Source organism: Macrotis lagotis, chromosome 4 (genome assembly GCF_037893015.1).
Source record: "Macrotis lagotis isolate mMagLag1 chromosome 4, bilby.v1.9.chrom.fasta, whole genome shotgun sequence".
Lineage (NCBI taxonomy): Eukaryota > Metazoa > Chordata > Mammalia > Peramelemorphia > Peramelidae > Macrotis > Macrotis lagotis.
The window spans coordinates 55,345,895-55,363,214 of NC_133661.1; the positions used below are offsets into that span (position 1 = coordinate 55,345,895).

General features: G+C 34.4%; 1 protein-coding gene across 6 annotated transcripts in view; it reads left to right on the top strand.

Annotated features, from left to right (window-relative positions):
* KAT6B (lysine acetyltransferase 6B) overlaps positions 1-17,320 on the top strand; it is a 219,849-nt gene that overhangs the window by 34,071 nt on the left and 168,458 nt on the right. The gene's annotated exons all lie outside the window — the stretch shown is intronic.

The following is a 17,320-nucleotide window of genomic DNA, read 5'->3' on the forward strand; positions in this document are numbered from 1 at the left end:
TTATTCCTTTGTTGCATATGAAGAAGCAGTGAGTCTCAGTGACCTGTCTGAGGTCACAAAGAGGCAACACAGGGACTCCACTCTGTCCTATGATACATAGAATAAACTTGCTGAACTTATCCCATCATGTTGGAGTGGAGTCATTTCCAACTCTTTGTGACCCCATTTAGGGGTTTTGTGGCAACGATCCTGGAGTGGCTTGCTATTTCCTTGTTTGGTGCATTTTACAGATGAAGAAACTGAGGCGAACAGGGTGAAATGAGTTACCCAGGGTCACACAGTAACTATCTGAGGTCAGATTTGCATTCAGGAAGATGGTCTTTCTGACTCCAGGCCTGGCACTCTATCCCCTGAGCCAGCTAGAGTCCCTTGTACCACTTTAATTTAGAAGATCTGATATGATCCCTGGCATATCCAAAGATATATGTGTATATATATATATATATGTATATATATATATATATATATATAAAATTCTAAACTGTGATACAGTGGAATTTTTGTGTTGTAAAATTAAATATTGTTTAGTAATCTGTTTGGAGTACATATTTTGATGTGTGGTATCTTCTAAGCTAAAGACTTGTGTTGAATCCTTTTTGGGTATGGGTGAAGAGAATACAAAAATTAGGCAAAATGAGATATTTGGGGGAAAAAGTGTTACTGTAGATAGTCCCACTGGTTATGTGAAGTGCATTTTAAAATATAGCCATATTATCTAAAAACATCCTTTTATTATGCAAATAAAAACATCTAATTTCTGAGATAATAATCTAAAATCCTTTAATTTATTCTTTCTCTTTGCAAACCTTTTAAAGAGAAAGACCTTGCAAGTTTTTCCTTGACAATTTTTTTTAGTGTCCTATTAGTATATTAATCATATTTCAAGAACAGGGTTCTGTACCTTTTGTGTGTTTCACACATCAGTTTTTAAGGTAACTTCCCAGTCATTTGATTTAGATTTAATGTTGCCAAGCAAACCAAAAGATTACTTTTTCATAGTTTTTAATGTCTGATATTTATTTTTGCCTCATAAGCTGAAGTGATTTTTGGGAGGGGGGGTGGTGACACTATGGGACCATGACAACCTTAAACTGATAAAAAGAAATTGTAGTAATAGTCATTATTGCTTTCTTGTTCAGTTGCTCATAACTAAGGTTCTTATTGTTATTAGGATGGGAGCCATCATATTTTCAGGTATATTTTCCCCTTGATAGATGACTCACAATTTCCTTGGCTGACCTTTGTAATATTTATTTCATATATTGATAAAAGATATGTAAAATATATCCAGCTGATTTGGGAATCAGTAGCAATCCAAATAAGTAACTAACAAGTTGTTGGCTCATTATGATTGAAAATTTTCTGCAAGTTCAGCTTTTTAGCTGTTGCTAAGAGATAACTATCCTTGACACAAGGGGTATGAGGACATATCAGCATGCTGCCAGTTGTTTTATAGGCATTTGGCTCTGCCGCCTTGCAGATGGTTAGAAAACTCTTGGTAGTGGATAAATGTGTGCTGATTATCTTATTAAATTAAGGTAACCTTTTGTCATTCATTGAGTTTTATAGACCACTTGGGTAATGAGCAGCTGTTTGAGGACTGTTTAATTTTGGCTTGAAGTATACAAAGAGCTTATTAAAGTATGGTCAACCCAATTTTAGATATTCTGCATAGTAACGTTGAAAGAAATATTTTTATTTGATACTGTTTTTAATTCCGATGGAAATGAATAAAGAGGAAATTTTGCTTTTATAAATGTTTACCTAAAATACATAGTTGTTGTAATTTCCTAATATGTTTGAATGGGGAAAATACATTTTCAAATCACATGGCAAATGATAAAATCAGAAATGGTCAAATTCCAGAGTAGAGTTGACATTTGGTGTCCTGGCATTGACTAATGATTTTGTTTTCTTCATTAGTTCTTAAATATTAGTTTCAAAAATATTCTGGAAACTAAAGGTTTGTCCTAATGGTATATAATCGTATAGCAAATTTCAATTGGTTAATTTTTATTTATGGACTTATTTGTCATATATTTTATTTGATCTTATCCAGGTTTTTATTTTGCCTTTTCCCATTATAGTCACTTTATATACCCACATCCTCTAATTGACAAGAAATACAGTTCTTAAAAGTTACAAATATTGCCTTCCCATGTAGGGATGTAGACAATTTATATTATAATTAACATTCTCCCCTCCCCTTACCATTTATCTTTTTATGCATCTTTAGAATCTTTTTTTAAATCAAATTTTCTGTTCATTTCTGATTTTTCTATCAGATAGGTTTGAAAGCCCTCTATTTCATTGAAAGTCCATCTTTTTCACTGAAATGACATGCTGAATTTTGCAAGATAGTAGATTCTTGGTTGTTATCAAAGCTCTTTTGCCCTCTATAAAATCTTATTACGGACCCTCTGATCCTATAATGTTGAAGTTAAGTTCTCTGTAATCCTGACTGTGGCTCCCTGGAGTTTAAATTGCTTCTTTTTGACTGCTTGCAGTCAGTATTTTCTCTTTTAGGTTAGAATTCTGAAATTAGTCTACAATATTCCTTGGAGTTTTTTTTTTTTGTGATCTCTTCCTGGTAGTGATTGATGGATTCTTTCAAGGATAATTTTATCTTCATGCTTTAGGATATTAGGGCAATTTTCCATGTTAATTTCCTACATGATATTTATTGTTCCGGCTTTTGTGGTTGTGGCTTTCTGTTAAACCAGTAATTCATAAATTATCTCTCCTGGATCTATTTTCCAAGGCAGTTGTTTTTTCCTAAGAGGTACATTATTTTTCCTTCTATTTTTATAGCCTTTTAGTTTTGTTTAATGGAATCTTGGTGTCTCATAGAGCATTCATTTCCCAGTTATAGTTTTTAAAGTTTTATTTTCTTCAATTAGCTTTTTTCCCTTCTTCCAATTGGTTAATTTTATTTTCCAGCTGTCAGTTTAATTATTAAAATTGTTTTCTTCAGTTAATTTTTCATAATTCTCCTGCTTGATTCTAATTTCTTTCCTCTATTTTTCTTATCTCTTCTTTGGTTTTTAAAATTATTTTTGAACCCTTCCAAGAGGTCTTTGGACTGGGGAGCAATTCTTCGGTCCTTTCAGGCTTTATATATATAGGTATTTTGTTACTGCTTTCCTCTTCAGAGATGGCATTTTTATAGTCCATATTGGAATAGTAGTTGTTAATGATTTGTGATTCTTTTGTGCTTTTTTGGACATTTTGACAGTTGAGTTCTCTTCCTGTGGTATAAGGTGTATAGTTCCAAGTTGTTGTTTTTTTTCCCCCCTGGTCTTCAGGGTTCTGGTCCCTGACTTTCCACTCTGGTGTCTCTGTTCTCTGCTACCTGAGTTAGGGTAGTCTAATGCTGCACCAGCATTGCAGGACTTGAACCCTTGCTTTCCAAGCTGGGGTTGGGACCCTCACAAGTGGCAGAGATGAGCCAGGACCTTAGTTGCTCTGTGGCTTCCCAATTCTACCACCTACACTGGGCTATACTACCCTTTTACCCATGCAACATATCTTTTCCTAAAGTTCCTCCAAGACATCTTGCTGAATAGTTGTTTTCATTTTTTTTACTTGTTTTTTTGTTGGATTTTTTTTTGTGGGTTTAAACTTGAATTCCCCAGGAAACATGAGTCTTCTTCCTATATCAAGGTAATCTTAATGATGACTCCTGAGTTGTGTTTAGTAAATGGTTCAAAAGGTTTGATTCATTGCATCATTAATAGTATCTTGCCTATATTAATTTTTTGTATATTAGTCAAGGCACCACTTAGGCAGGCCTCAATGAAGTCACCATCTTGTTGCCAGTTTACCCAGAGATAGTTCAACTTTTGAACTATCAGTTAACATTCCTAGGTGCAACTTCATGTTTCAGATGATAAACTGACATCATATCTTGTCCATATATAGGCAGCTTTGAATTGTGTACAGATCTAAAAAAAGGAGCATTTTTACTGAATCAATTATTGGTTAAATTTGTCATTCTTTTTTTAATAATTAAGTTATGAAAAATAGGCCATTTCAAAGGCTGTGCTTTTTAATTTAAATTTGATTTTTCTTAGTTCTGTGTAAAAATATTTTAAGCATTCATTTTTAAAAATTTTGAGTTCCAAAGTCTCCCAACTCAGAAAACAAGCAATTTGAAATAGGTTATACATGTGAAGTCATATAAAGCATATTTCCATATTAGCCATGTTGCAAAAGAAAAGAGACAAAAAAAAAAAGAAAGTTAAAAAAAGTATGTTTTGTTCTGCCTTCAGACTCCATCAGCTTTTTTTCTGGAGGTGGATAACAAGTTTTATTACAAGGCCTTCAGAATTGTATTGGATCATTGTATTGCTTAGGATAACTAAGTTATTCACAGTTGTTCATCACACAATATTCTCTTGGTTCTACTCCCTTCCCTTTCCATCAGTTTATATAAGTCTTTCCAGGTGTTTTGAAACCATCCTGCTCATCCTTTTTTTTTTTTTTAAAGGTTTTTTTGCAAGGCAAATGGGATTAAGTGGCTTGCCCAAGGCCAAACAGCTAGGTAATTATTAAGTGTCTGAGACCCGATTTGAACCCAGGTACTCCTGACTCCAGGGCTGGTGCTTTATCCACTACCCACCTAGCCTCCCCTTATCCTTTCTTATAGCATGGTAATACTCCTTTATAATCATGTACCAGAACTTGTTCAGCCATTCCCTAATTGATAGGCATCCTTACCATTTCCAGTTCTTTGCCAGCACAAAGAATGTTGCTCTAAATACTTTTGTACATGTGAGTCCAGTTAGGTTTGGGGACAAAATGGAATGGAATGCAAAACTGAGGGATTGAGGATACAATGATGGTAGAGTACTGCAGGTACTAACAATTATGATAGGGCTGGCAAAATGCTTTTATCTATGTTGTAAATTTTATCTTCAGAGCCCTCTGATGCTGAACCTAGCTTCATTAGTTTTGGAGTTAGAGTTACTGGGGGAGCTTGAGGAGGTAAAATTTGATACCGAACTGGGGATGAAAAGAATTATTACACAGCCTCCTGATTTTCTTTTCTCCAAGTTTTTACAAGGAATTTTTATTTTTAAAAGTAAATACTTTGGATTTACTTGAGTGAATGAATGAAAAATCATTTATTAAGTAAGTACTAACCTATGCAAGACACTGTCAAATAATAGGGTTTACTAATATAAAAAACAAAACTGCCTTGGCCCCCAGCTTATTTGTTTTCTAGATGATCTGGTTGAATTGTTTTGTGTCTAAAAAGTCTCTAGAATAATCATTGAAGTTACAGGTCAGCTAGGTGATGAACTCGTCTTTTTCCAGAATAGTGGTATTGATTAGGTCGGAATGTGAGTCTCTGTGTCAAGGGTGTGGGTCGGCTGGAGAGTGTTTCAGGCATCACAGGACAATGATAGGACAGTTACTGGTTGGATTGTAAATATGGTGAATACTCCCCAATCTGGCAATAAAGTAGGAGAACCTCATTGGACGCCAAGAGGGAAGTACCATGGCATACTTGACCAGAGTGCCTCTCTGTACAAATTGTTTCCTTTCTCCCCAGGTGAATATAAGCTCCTTGAGCAGGTCCTTATTTTGTTGTTGTTTTAAAATTTATATCCCTAGTACAGTGCACTTATTAAATCTCTGTTAAAATTGACTGGTGCTCACTATCAGAATTCAATAAATATTTGTTTGAATCTTGAATTTCTTTCATATATTTAGTAATAATATTAAATGTCTACTCATATAAAGTAAAATATATGAATTATTCCTACTTTCAAGGAATTTATAGTCTAATCAGAGATAAAAATCAGCATTTATATGATGTAATATTTGATTAAGTGATAAAATTAGTAGAGTAAGTCATTAAGTAACAAGCCTAAGAGAAAAAGATGGAAACTTCATGGAGGAGGTGGGAATGGTTGTATTCCTAATCAGACCAAGCATTGCCAGATCAATCATACAAGAATGGAGATATGCGTAGTGGTTTGTATTCATCTATGCAGAAAAATTTATTTTAGGGGGCATTAAAAAATAAAAGCAATTTATCATTTACTGTATGTATTGCTTTCAGGTGGTATTTGTAAATCCATTAACAGGTTGTTTTTAATTTAATGCAATGCCTTTCCTAATTTTCTAGGTTAATACCTTGATTCCTGAATTGTCTAGGAAAGAGACTTCTTCATAACAAAGTACCCATGTTTTAAAAAGTTTAATAAGTCCTGCAGTATGGAGCTGTCTTTGTGGCCATGCATTTCCCTCCACAGCTTCTGTTTGTCTCTGTTCATTTGAAGGAAAACAGAACCAACCCTAGGCAAAATTGTGTAATCTTCCTGTAATCTTCCAAGTTTTTCTTCTGCATTCCTAGCCTCCCTTTCCTAAGCCCTCTTTCCACAACAAAGTGGCAACCTTACCCTTCTACTCAATCTTGCATTAATAATTCTCTTCTCTTCACCTCTGCTCTCTCCCAATCAAATTTTAGAAAGTCCTGATTAGTCATTGTTACTTTCTGCTTAATTTTCTGTGTAACCACAACTAGCTTTTGCATTTTAAATCTTTTGTATTTAATTACAGATTGAAATACTTTGTCCCTGTTGGGGTTGTTTCAGTCATCTCAGCAAACAGGTGGGGAGATATTTCTTGATTTGAAATTCTCTTGAAATTGAATTGGACCTCCTTTTAAGACTGGCCCTGATGGTCAATAATATAATCATTTTAGTCTTGATTTGGGTTATCATTTGTTTATTAAAATGATCTGGGACCTTTCAATTTCCCCCGGGCTCCTACTGCTTACTCCATAAACCAAATCTGGTTACTTCTGGGAGGTACTCTGAGTAGTGTTCCTTCATTAACTGTTTTTGCTTTTGTTCAAAGAACTGGAACTTAGTTTCCTCTAGAACAGATCTGCCAGGACGTCTCCTGACCCTGTACTTTTTCTATTCATTTTTTTTTTTTTTTTGTCTCAGCACAGTTAGTCATTACACATTAACCTCAGACCTTCTCCCATTACACTCTGCCCTCTTTTCCTGAAACTCAGTTAAATCTTTTATACTTTCTGGTGATCTCACATCAGTTAGTTGTTAAATTTGCTGTTAGAGAACTCTGCTTTTATGTAAGCTTGAGGACCCAAAATGACAGTCTTATGTTAGCTAGTGACATCTTTGTCCAAATAATCTAATCATTGACTTTTCCTGAGATTTTCCAACCTCCTCCTTGTTCCTTTATTGTCCCTTAGAAGCCAGTCAGTCGGTCAGCCACTCTATGTTTATAGTTCATCACCTTTGTTTCATGACTCACCCAGTGTTTTTTCAAATGGTAGAGTAACTCTGATAGAACCCTTGAGCTTCTTTTTTCATATGGTTCAGCAGATAATTTAGACATTATTCTTTCCATTGCAGCCTGGGTGACCTGGAGTTTCTTCTTTTTGTATTAAGTTTTAGCTTGACTTTCTGATCATTGCAGGTAGCCCTGTGGAATTGATAACTTCTCCCCCCAAACTCTATGAATATCACTTTATTATTGTGATATAAATGTGACTGAAATAATAAAGGTGACATTGTGTCTTCTGGCCTAGTCCAGTGTCCACAGAATCTAGACAAAGCTGTTGACTAAAGTAAATATTTTCTGCTATATTTTCTTTTCCCCCACAACATCTCAGAATTCTGTGCTTTATGGACAATATTAATTTCATTTCCAGGTTTTTTTAAAATTAAGATCCAACCCATCAGTTTATATGTCTCTCTGCAAATTGCATTAGCTTTCCTTTATCATTTATTGGTATTCATATTTTAATTATCCTTTATTTAATATTCTAGAATTAATTCCTATTCATTTTATGTTGTTTCCACCTCCATTAATGAAATTTCAGACAAAAGAAATGAGTTACAAGTATAAATTTTCGAATTATAGGATTTGTCATTGGAAAGAACCTCACGTGTGACCTACTCTCTTTCATTTTCACATATGAGGAAAATAAGTAATAGAAATATGATGGTGGATATTTAACAACAGGCTCTCTTGAGAAAGATATAATCTATCTATCTATCTATATTTAATTTAATTTAATTTTTTTTAGGTTTTTTTTTTTTTTTAGTTTTTGCAAGGCAATGGGGTTAAGTGGCTTGCCCAAGGCCACATAGTTAGGTAATTATTATGTGTCTGAGGCCGGATTTGAACTCAGGTACTCCTGACTCCAGGTCCGGTGCTCTGTCCACTGTGCCACCTAGATGCCCCAATAGTCTATATTTTTAACATTTTTTTCTATTACTTAAGTCTAGACAATCAACAAAATGATCAATTAAGTCCTCTTTTCTAGTGTTTGCTGATTTCTAAGGTGTGAATGCAAATATGTCCAAGAGGAAAAACAGACTTGATCTGGTTCAAATAGGTAAGAAGTAGTAGAACAGGGCTTTTCCAAATAACTGTGATCCTAGATCCAGTGTTCCTTCTGTTCTACCATTGTTAATACTAAGATCATCTTCATTACTGGCTAAAGCTTTATAGTAATGTGTTAAACTAGTGCTTGGCATAGATGAAAAATAGCCTTTTTTTTTGTGAAATGACATGTAATCTGGGAGTCCAATAGTCTTTCCTTGTTATCCTTGGGTAAATTTGACATTGTTCACATAATTTTCTAACTGGTTTCCTTTATATAGTCCATGATAAGTTTTTGATTTGTTATATAAGTTAGTAGATCTATAAGCAACGTATTTATTATTGAAAGTCAATATTTTGCTCTGTTGCTAATTTTCTGTGCCCTGTGCAGCTATCTTAACTACATTTTTAAAATTTAAATATTTTGTTTTTATACCATCTTCCTATTTTCCCCCAACACCCACCCAGAGAACCATCCCTTAAAATAAAGAAGAAAGCAGGAAACATTAGTTCATCTAAACTACTAACTCATCAGTCAAATTCAGTAACATAAAGTGTTTCACCTCCATAATCTTCCACTTCAGCAAAGAAGGGAGGGAGGTGCATTTTTCTATCTTTTCTTTGGGGTCAATATTAGTTATTATATTAATTTCTCTTTGATTTAATTTAAATATAAGATGAATTTTAAAACATTGAAAGCCAAATCAATTTTATCTGAAACTATTGTTTTTGTAAATTTCCTTTTATTAATTTTTTCTCTTAACTTAGAGAAATTTATTCACTTACATCTGTGTCAGTAATGTGATTAATGTACATGACTGCTTTTTAAAATGAAAACACTAATAAGAGCAGAAATTTTAATCTGAGTATGACCCTATTACATTATTTATGTACTCTACTACATATATATATGTATGTGTGTGTGTGTGTATATATATATATGTATGTATGTATTTATATATTTATATATCCATTTATATGCCAACACATCTGGAGGCTAAAAGATTAAATCATTCAATAATGGTTTTCCATTGGGTTCCCAAGGGTACAGTAAAAAGACTACAAACATGTAACAGCTGTATTGCAAAGTAAAACAAATGCCGAGAGTTAAAAAAAAAGTTTAGCTTTTATACCTCATATTCTACAATTACATTGATACTATGGATTTGTGTTTTTTTTTTTTACTAAGTTGTGAGTGTTTGTGTATGTATGTCCAAGAGAGAGGAGGGTTCAAGTGAGTGCCAGACTTTTAGCAAGTTAAGAGTTAAATATAATCGCATATAAAGTACTATATGAATATATTCTGAATACAAATATGCTATCTGTTTTCATACTTTTTCTCTATAATAGTTCATTAAAGGGTAAAAGAGTTATCACTCTCTTGGTCTGGAGAAAGATTTGGGAAGAAAGAGATCAAAATTAATTTTCAGGTGTTCATAAATATTGGTCTGGTTGTAGAAATATAAACTTAATTCCTCTTTAAGTGATCATTAACTAGAAATTATTGTTCAGAAGGCCTATTATTTCTGCAACTACATGTAGATGTTAACCTTTATGCTAAAAATATAAATTTGGGAAATCAAGATAGTTTAGACATTACTTTTAATATTTCTATCATGTCATGAGGCAGATCTATTATTATAAATGATCTACTACTTGATGAATGTCTAATTATATTTGAATTATTTACATTTAAGTATGATGCTTTGAAAATAGTAAATTTCTTGGCACATAAAATTTTTTTCAAATTTGTCCATGATGAGGTCTCAACTCTGTCTTATTCTGAATTTGAGACCCCAAGCTTTTTTACTCTGAGTTTATTGAATCCCAGAACTTTAGTTTTGGAAAAACATGTTTTGAACAACTTGTTTACAGGTTCTATGCATGCTCTAAACAGAAAGTTTTCATCCTATCTGACACCCTCTCTGGCATCCTAAGTCCACTTGCCCCCTAATTGCGTCCTTATGTTCTACTTGAATCTCCCTCAAGCATAGTAAATCCAACCCCCCCCCCCAACCACATCCTAGTGCCTATGGAAAACATTATTATTTACCCCATCTTATTTATGGACCCTCCCCCAATCCCTCAGGGATAGTGCTCTTCCTAGCCTAACCCACTGTTAGTTCAGTTTCCAGTCTGTCTCCAATCCTCAAGGCTGGAGTCCCTTCCTAGCCACTCTACTTCAGCATCCTGTAATAAAAGCTTCCTTGACTGAGAGAGTCTGAGCTCCTGAAATTCTTTCACAAAGGATTCTCTGCACTGACCCCTGTCATCAGCACTAGAAGTAAACTGTTGATTACTGTCTGTTACATATTTTAGTGATTTATAAAATAAAAGATCTCTTTCAGATCAAGATATCCTTAGTTTCACTGTAAATCTTTAAAGAGAATTGGATAAGTTTGTTTAAATTTAAATATGTTTAAATTTTGCATTGAAGCTACTTAGCAACAAAGTTGCTAAAATATATCTAAGTAGCTATGTTTTAAATACAGATTTATGGTACTGTAATATAAAATAATGTTTTCTTTTTATCTATATTCATGCATTTGCAAAATAATCACTTCTCTTTCAGTTCAGATCTTAAGCAATGTTCTTGTTTATCCCTATTAAGTTTTCTTAAAGGGAAATAGCATTAAAATTGGTTATCTCTGAATGAGGAAGATGTGAAATTGAATACAAAAATCCTTACTCAGCTAAAGTGGTAGGAGATAGTTTGGGGGAAATGGTTATTTTATTAAGAGAGAGAGAATAAGAGAAGGGGGGGAAGGAAAGAAACCAGGATTTTCCCATTTGTTAATTTTAGTCAGTTTTGTGTTTTCTTTTCTTTAAAAGTCTCTTATTTTATTACATATATATATATATATATATATATATGTGTATATATATATATATATATAGCTGTTAAAGTAAGAGACTTTATACATATACATATTTATACTTTATACATATACATTTGTTTTAATAAGTAGAAATCTGTCTTTTCTGATCCTCTCCATCTGTCTCCTCATTAAGAACAAACTATCACATGTACCATCTCATATTAGATTGTATCATTATTTGTTCTTTCCTATTTTCCTTTTTTATATTTCTCTTAATTTCTGTGTTGAATTTCAGAATTTCTGCTCAGCTCAGGTCTTTTCTTCAGCAAGTTCTCTAGTCATTAAATGTCCATTTTTTTCTCTGTAGGATTATGTTCAGTTTTGTTCAGTTATTCTTGGCAATTATACTCTCTCTCTCCCAGATGATTTTGGATGTATATTTTACAGACTAGTGAAAATGCCCACATTTTACAGGCCTACCTTCCAATTTTTTTTAAGGAGTTGTTTTTTTTTTTTGGCAGGGATTATGGGGTTAAGTGGGTTGCCCAATGCCACACAGCTAGGTAATCATTAAGTGTCTGAGACTGGATTTGAACTCAGGTACTCCTAACTCCAGGACTGGTGCTCTATCCACTGTGCCACCTAGCTTCCCCCTGCCCCCATCTTCTAATGTTGATTCTGGTGTTGCTTTGAATGAAAAAAGACTATTTTATCAGTAAAAATTAACCTTTTGTCTAATCTTGTCTATGACAAAGTTTTTTTCCCCCTCACATAGAAGAGTGTTTTTCCTAGTCAATTTCTTATTTTCTTCCAATCTTCTGAAAAATATGTTATACTAGAGAAGAATTAAATAACTCTCCCTCTAACTGCCAAGAATTTCTGAAGGTCTTTGCTTATTTTCTGAAAATTTATTAGATTATTTATCAGCAATAATTTGCCAGTTCTTCATTTTTTCTTTTTTTATTATTTTTGGAAGGTAGTAGGGTTAAATGGCTTGCCCAAGGCCACACAGCTAGGTCATTATTAAGTGTCTGAGGCCAGATTTGAACTCAGGTACTCCTGACTCCAGGGCCGGTGCTCTATCCACTGCCCCACCTAGCCACCCCTCAGTTTTTGTTTTGTTTTTATTTTGGGGTGACTATTTTTTAGGTTTTTTTTTTTGCAGGGCACATGGGGTTAAGTGGCTTGCCCAAGGCCACACAGCTAGGTCATTATTAAGTATCTGAGATCGGATTTGTAGGGGTGGACTTCAACAATTACAACAATATCTCTCACATTTTTTGAAGGTGCTCCTTATGAACTACAAATTTTGGGGCAGCTAGGTGGTGCAGTGGATAGAGCACTGGCCCTGGAGTCAGGAGTAGCTGAGTTCAAATCTGACCTCAGACACTTAATAATGACCTAGCTGTGTGGCCTTGGGCAAGCCACTTAACCCCATTGCCTTGCAAAAACCTTAAAAAAAAACTGCATGTTTTACTGATTTCCTTGAAGTAATACCAATTCTTAAAAACCACAGAATTGAAAGAGAATATGACTTTCTGTACAGTCACTTTTTAATTTTGTATATTTTTTTGATTTATTGGTAGGTAATAGATATGAAATAGAATAAAGTGCTTTAAATCATAACTAAAATAAGTTGGTCACAGCCCTAACTACTTCATTTTAGCTATATATCAAGCCAGTTGTTTTCTCAAGTGTTACATTTCTAGTAACAAATAGTGCAGTAGTCAAAAAAATAATTCTTTGAACTTGAATTTAGTGTTTTGGGCTGCCAGATGATATTATCCAGGTATAAATTACTGGGTGGTGGAAGATTGTATTCTATTGGATGTTGTCTTTTTTTTTTTATGCTTTATTAACTAGCAGCATTTCACTTTAGTAGTTTGAAATGTCAGAAAGGATGCTATCACATTTTCCAAAATATTTTTTTCCTTATTCATTTTCATATGAATAAGAAAATGTCCACAACTTGCTTTTTGATCTTCTGACATAAAATATAGATGTGTGTTCACCAAAGGTTTGTTTGCCATCATGGAAGATATCCATTATAGGGATCAGTTCAAACAGGTATTCTTTTTTTCCCCAATAACATGTAGAGATAATTTTCAATATTCACTTTTTGTAGGATTTTGAGTTTCACATTTTTCTCCTTTTCTTCTCCCTTCCCCAAGACAGCAAGTAATCTGATATAGGATGAATTCTTTATAGATTGTGAGATCCTATAGGCATTACCATTTGCATTTTAGACCATTGTAGAAATTCCTAAATGAGATCCATAATTCCTTTAAAGCTTTGCCTAACTATTCACATAGGAAATGGCCAATGGATAAAGAATTCCTATTGGTCAGACTATGATTACACTTCTGAAATGTAATCACAGTTATATACATATATAGGTCTTTTTAACATTGGTATTCTTCCAGTGATAATATATGAGTGCAAGCCCAAGAAAGCTTACTGAAGGATAATGGAGAGACACCTAGTAGGCATGAGTAGCCTGCAGTATATTACCAATACTTCTCTAATGTAGCTTAAAGGGTGTCACTGGAAATATGTATAACTGGAAAAGGAGAGGAGCCCATAACATTAGTAATGGTGATGAATTACTGACAGTCAGCCTGTTTGTTCCATTAGTTCCATGGAATAGTATGATAGATTCCATTAGTGTGATGGAGCTTATTATACTGTGCTAGAGGGAAACAGAAGGGACATCCATGGATAATATGAGATTGGATGTGATGGGGCAAAGGAGAGAACTTGATGAGGCCCTCTAAGAAAATTTAAGGGAGATTGACACTTTGATCTGGGGTGATCATGGGAACCTTCACCAAGGATGAGGGAACAGTTCAGCTAAAACTGGAAGGGAGGATTTTGAAAAGTGGAGATTAGAGTAGACTGGATTCATTGAATGGAAGAGTGACCTGAACCAATGCACAAAGGCTTAAGACAGCATGTTGAATTGGGGAAGTCATATGAAATAAGACTGGTAAATGGGGTTGGAGTTGGATTGCAGAGGGCTCCCAATGACAGGCTAAGGAGTTTGTATTTATTCAGTAGGCAGTAGGGTGCCCCTTAAGATTTATTGAGCAGGGGTCTGATGGGGTGGAATTGTGGATTTAGGAAGATATTTTGGTGGCTAGAATAACTTCTGTGGCTCAGATTCTCATTCTTTCTCTCCTAAACTGTTGTAGTGCTCTCACACATCACTGAGTGCTTGAAGGAGTATGCCTAATTCAGAGGAAACAGATAAATAAGAGGGGTCAGGAGTAGCATTATATTGGTAATGAACTCCAGGAATCAAAAGGAGCGAGCATGATGGAGAGTATTTAGGTGAAATTCAATGGAGGGAGAAGCAAGTAATTTTTTTCCGATTAGAATGTGTTGTAGTCATCAATAATTGATCAAATTATGGCATATTAATTTAATGGAATATTATATTCCATCATAAATGACCAAAGGAATGGAATTCAGAGAAACATGGAAAGATAAGTATGAATTTAAGCAGAGTGAAATGAATGGAATCAGAAGAGAAATGTTTTCAATGACTAAAACAATGGGGAAAAAAGCAACTTTGTAAAACCTAAAAATTTTGAGCAATGAAATGATCATCCATGCTTGACTCAACCATGCTTTCTACTCAACCATGCTTTCTCCCCTTCTGTTAGAGAGCCAGTGGATTAGAGTTGCAGAAGAAATTCTACATTTTTTGACATAGTTGGTGTATGAATATTTTGCTTGACTGTGCCTGTTTATCATAAGGCAGGGTTCTGGGAGGAGGACAAAAATTGAGGAGGGAGAATGAATGCTAGTAATACTTAAAAGAGGAAAAGAAAGAAAAGATCAGGAATGATACATTTATAAGAAAACCCAGAAGAAAACAGAAAGAGGCTCAGAGGACACCATAGACAAACAGAATAGCTTTAAAATTCACATGCTGAATTTATTACATGGTTTTATTTTCATTTTTTAATTTGTATTTATTTAAAGCAATGAAATTAAGAGTGACTTGCCTAAGGTCACAGAGCTAGGCAATTATTAAGTGTCTGAGGCCGAATTTGAACTCGGGTCCTCCTGACTCCAGGACTGGTATTCTGTCCACTATGCCATCTAGCCCCCCAATTACATGCTTTTAAAAAAGCATGAGATATTTTAACAGACTACACAGTGGATATTTGAAATTACATATGCCTCCTTGTTCTTTGTATATAAAAATGTTCATTCATAATGTTTGTCACATTGAGAATTTCAAGGAAAATAATTCAAGTTGGAGTTGATGCAGTTAAGTGTGCCTTGTTTTTTCATTTTTATCTTCTAACTTGATAATTGATTTTTTTCATCTTTGCCCTAATATGGTCTTAGTATATACAAACAGGATATTTGGAAATGACTTCTGCATTTGTGTCCAGTTATTTCCCTTATGTTAGAGTACAAGGATTTCTTTCATTATTGGTCATATTACTTGGTGTTCATCTTGAAGAAATGTATTTGTCAGTTATGCTTCAGTGTGCAGAGTATTAAAGACTGTCAAATACAGAAGCCAGCTAGTCCAATCCATATCTGGAAAAATTCCCTTCTACAACAAAAACAGAATTACTTTAAAGCCTCTAATGGAGCTATTACATTGGAGGCAGTTCTTTCTGACATTGAGATTAAATTGCTCTCTTTGTAGTCTTCTCCCTTGTTCTGTCTTCTTAGACCAAGTATAACATCTATTCCCTCTTCCACATGACAAGTCTTTTGTACACGTAGAGAGGTAACATCTCCCTTCTCCTTTCCAAGTCCATTTCCTTCAATTGATCTTCATAGAGTATGATCCTCCTTGCCCCAGTTGGCCACACTCCAGCTTATGAATATCCCTTCGAAGCCTAGAACTAGGTACAGCACCTCAGATGTAGTCTGATCAGGAAAGAGTATTGAGGCATCATCACCTCCTTGGTCCTAAAAGCTAAGCCACAGCTATCCCAAATCACATAAGCTTTCCTGGATGCAACTTCACAACTGTGATATATTTTGAGTTTATGGTATATCATACCCTTCAGTTATGTTTCTGCCTAACTATGTCCAATTTTGTACTTGTCAAATAGGTTTTTGAGCTGAAGTATAAGACTTTCCTTTTTATCTCTTAAGAAATTTCATGATATGCCTCAAAGTTCTTGCCTTTCAAGATTATTTTAGATTCTGACTGCTAGTCAAACATTTCTTTCAGCTCATGTCATCTGGAAACTTGATAAGGATTTCAACTATATGTTTAACTCCATCACTGATAGAAATGTTAAACAGCACAGGCCCCACATAGACCCATAGCACAACACCATAAATCTGAAGTTCTAAGAATCCCAGAGCCATCAAGGCTCAAAACTTTAAAAATGAATGTTAAAAATACTTTTAAATGTAATTGGGGAAACATAAAATACTTAACAAAAAAAAGACTGACATTAAATTGTTGATGATGCTCTTTTGAGTCTAGCCCATCATTCAAGCTACACATCCATCTAATTAGGCTATCATTTAGCCTAGGAGTCAGAAACTATGGCCTGAGGACTCTAGGGCCCTGAGCTAATAGTAGCTTTTACATTTTTAAAGAAAGTTTCATGTAATTTAAAAATGTAATAACTATTCTTCCCTCAGAGTTGTACAAATTTGCCTGACCCCTGATCTAGCCATATCCTTTCTTTCGTTTATATAAGAATGAGATATTTTAACACACTTTTTGCTGATATTCCTGATCTCCTAGTGCAAGTAGCACTGTCAAAAAGGAAGGAAGGCTAATCTGGAATGATCTGTTCTTGAACCTAAACATATTCTTCATCATCAACATTGCCCTCAATTTTTCCCTCCCTCATTCCTTTCCCCAAACCATTTTCCCTTCTCTGGCTACACTGCTCCCCTTGTCAGTCTCAACCGCTCAGTGAACTCTCAGCTCTACACTAGGTTCTACTTTACAACCTTTCCCTTGAGTCTGTTCCTTGTTGATACCATGACCCATCTCAACCCTGAATTATTCCTGTGTTGGCCTCTTTTACTCAGGAATTAGGGGAGAAATGCAACTATGCTGATGATCTAGTCTCAACTGGGCCCTCACACTATCAAAGTGATCCTTCCTTTCCTTCCTAACTGGTTTTTTATTCCAC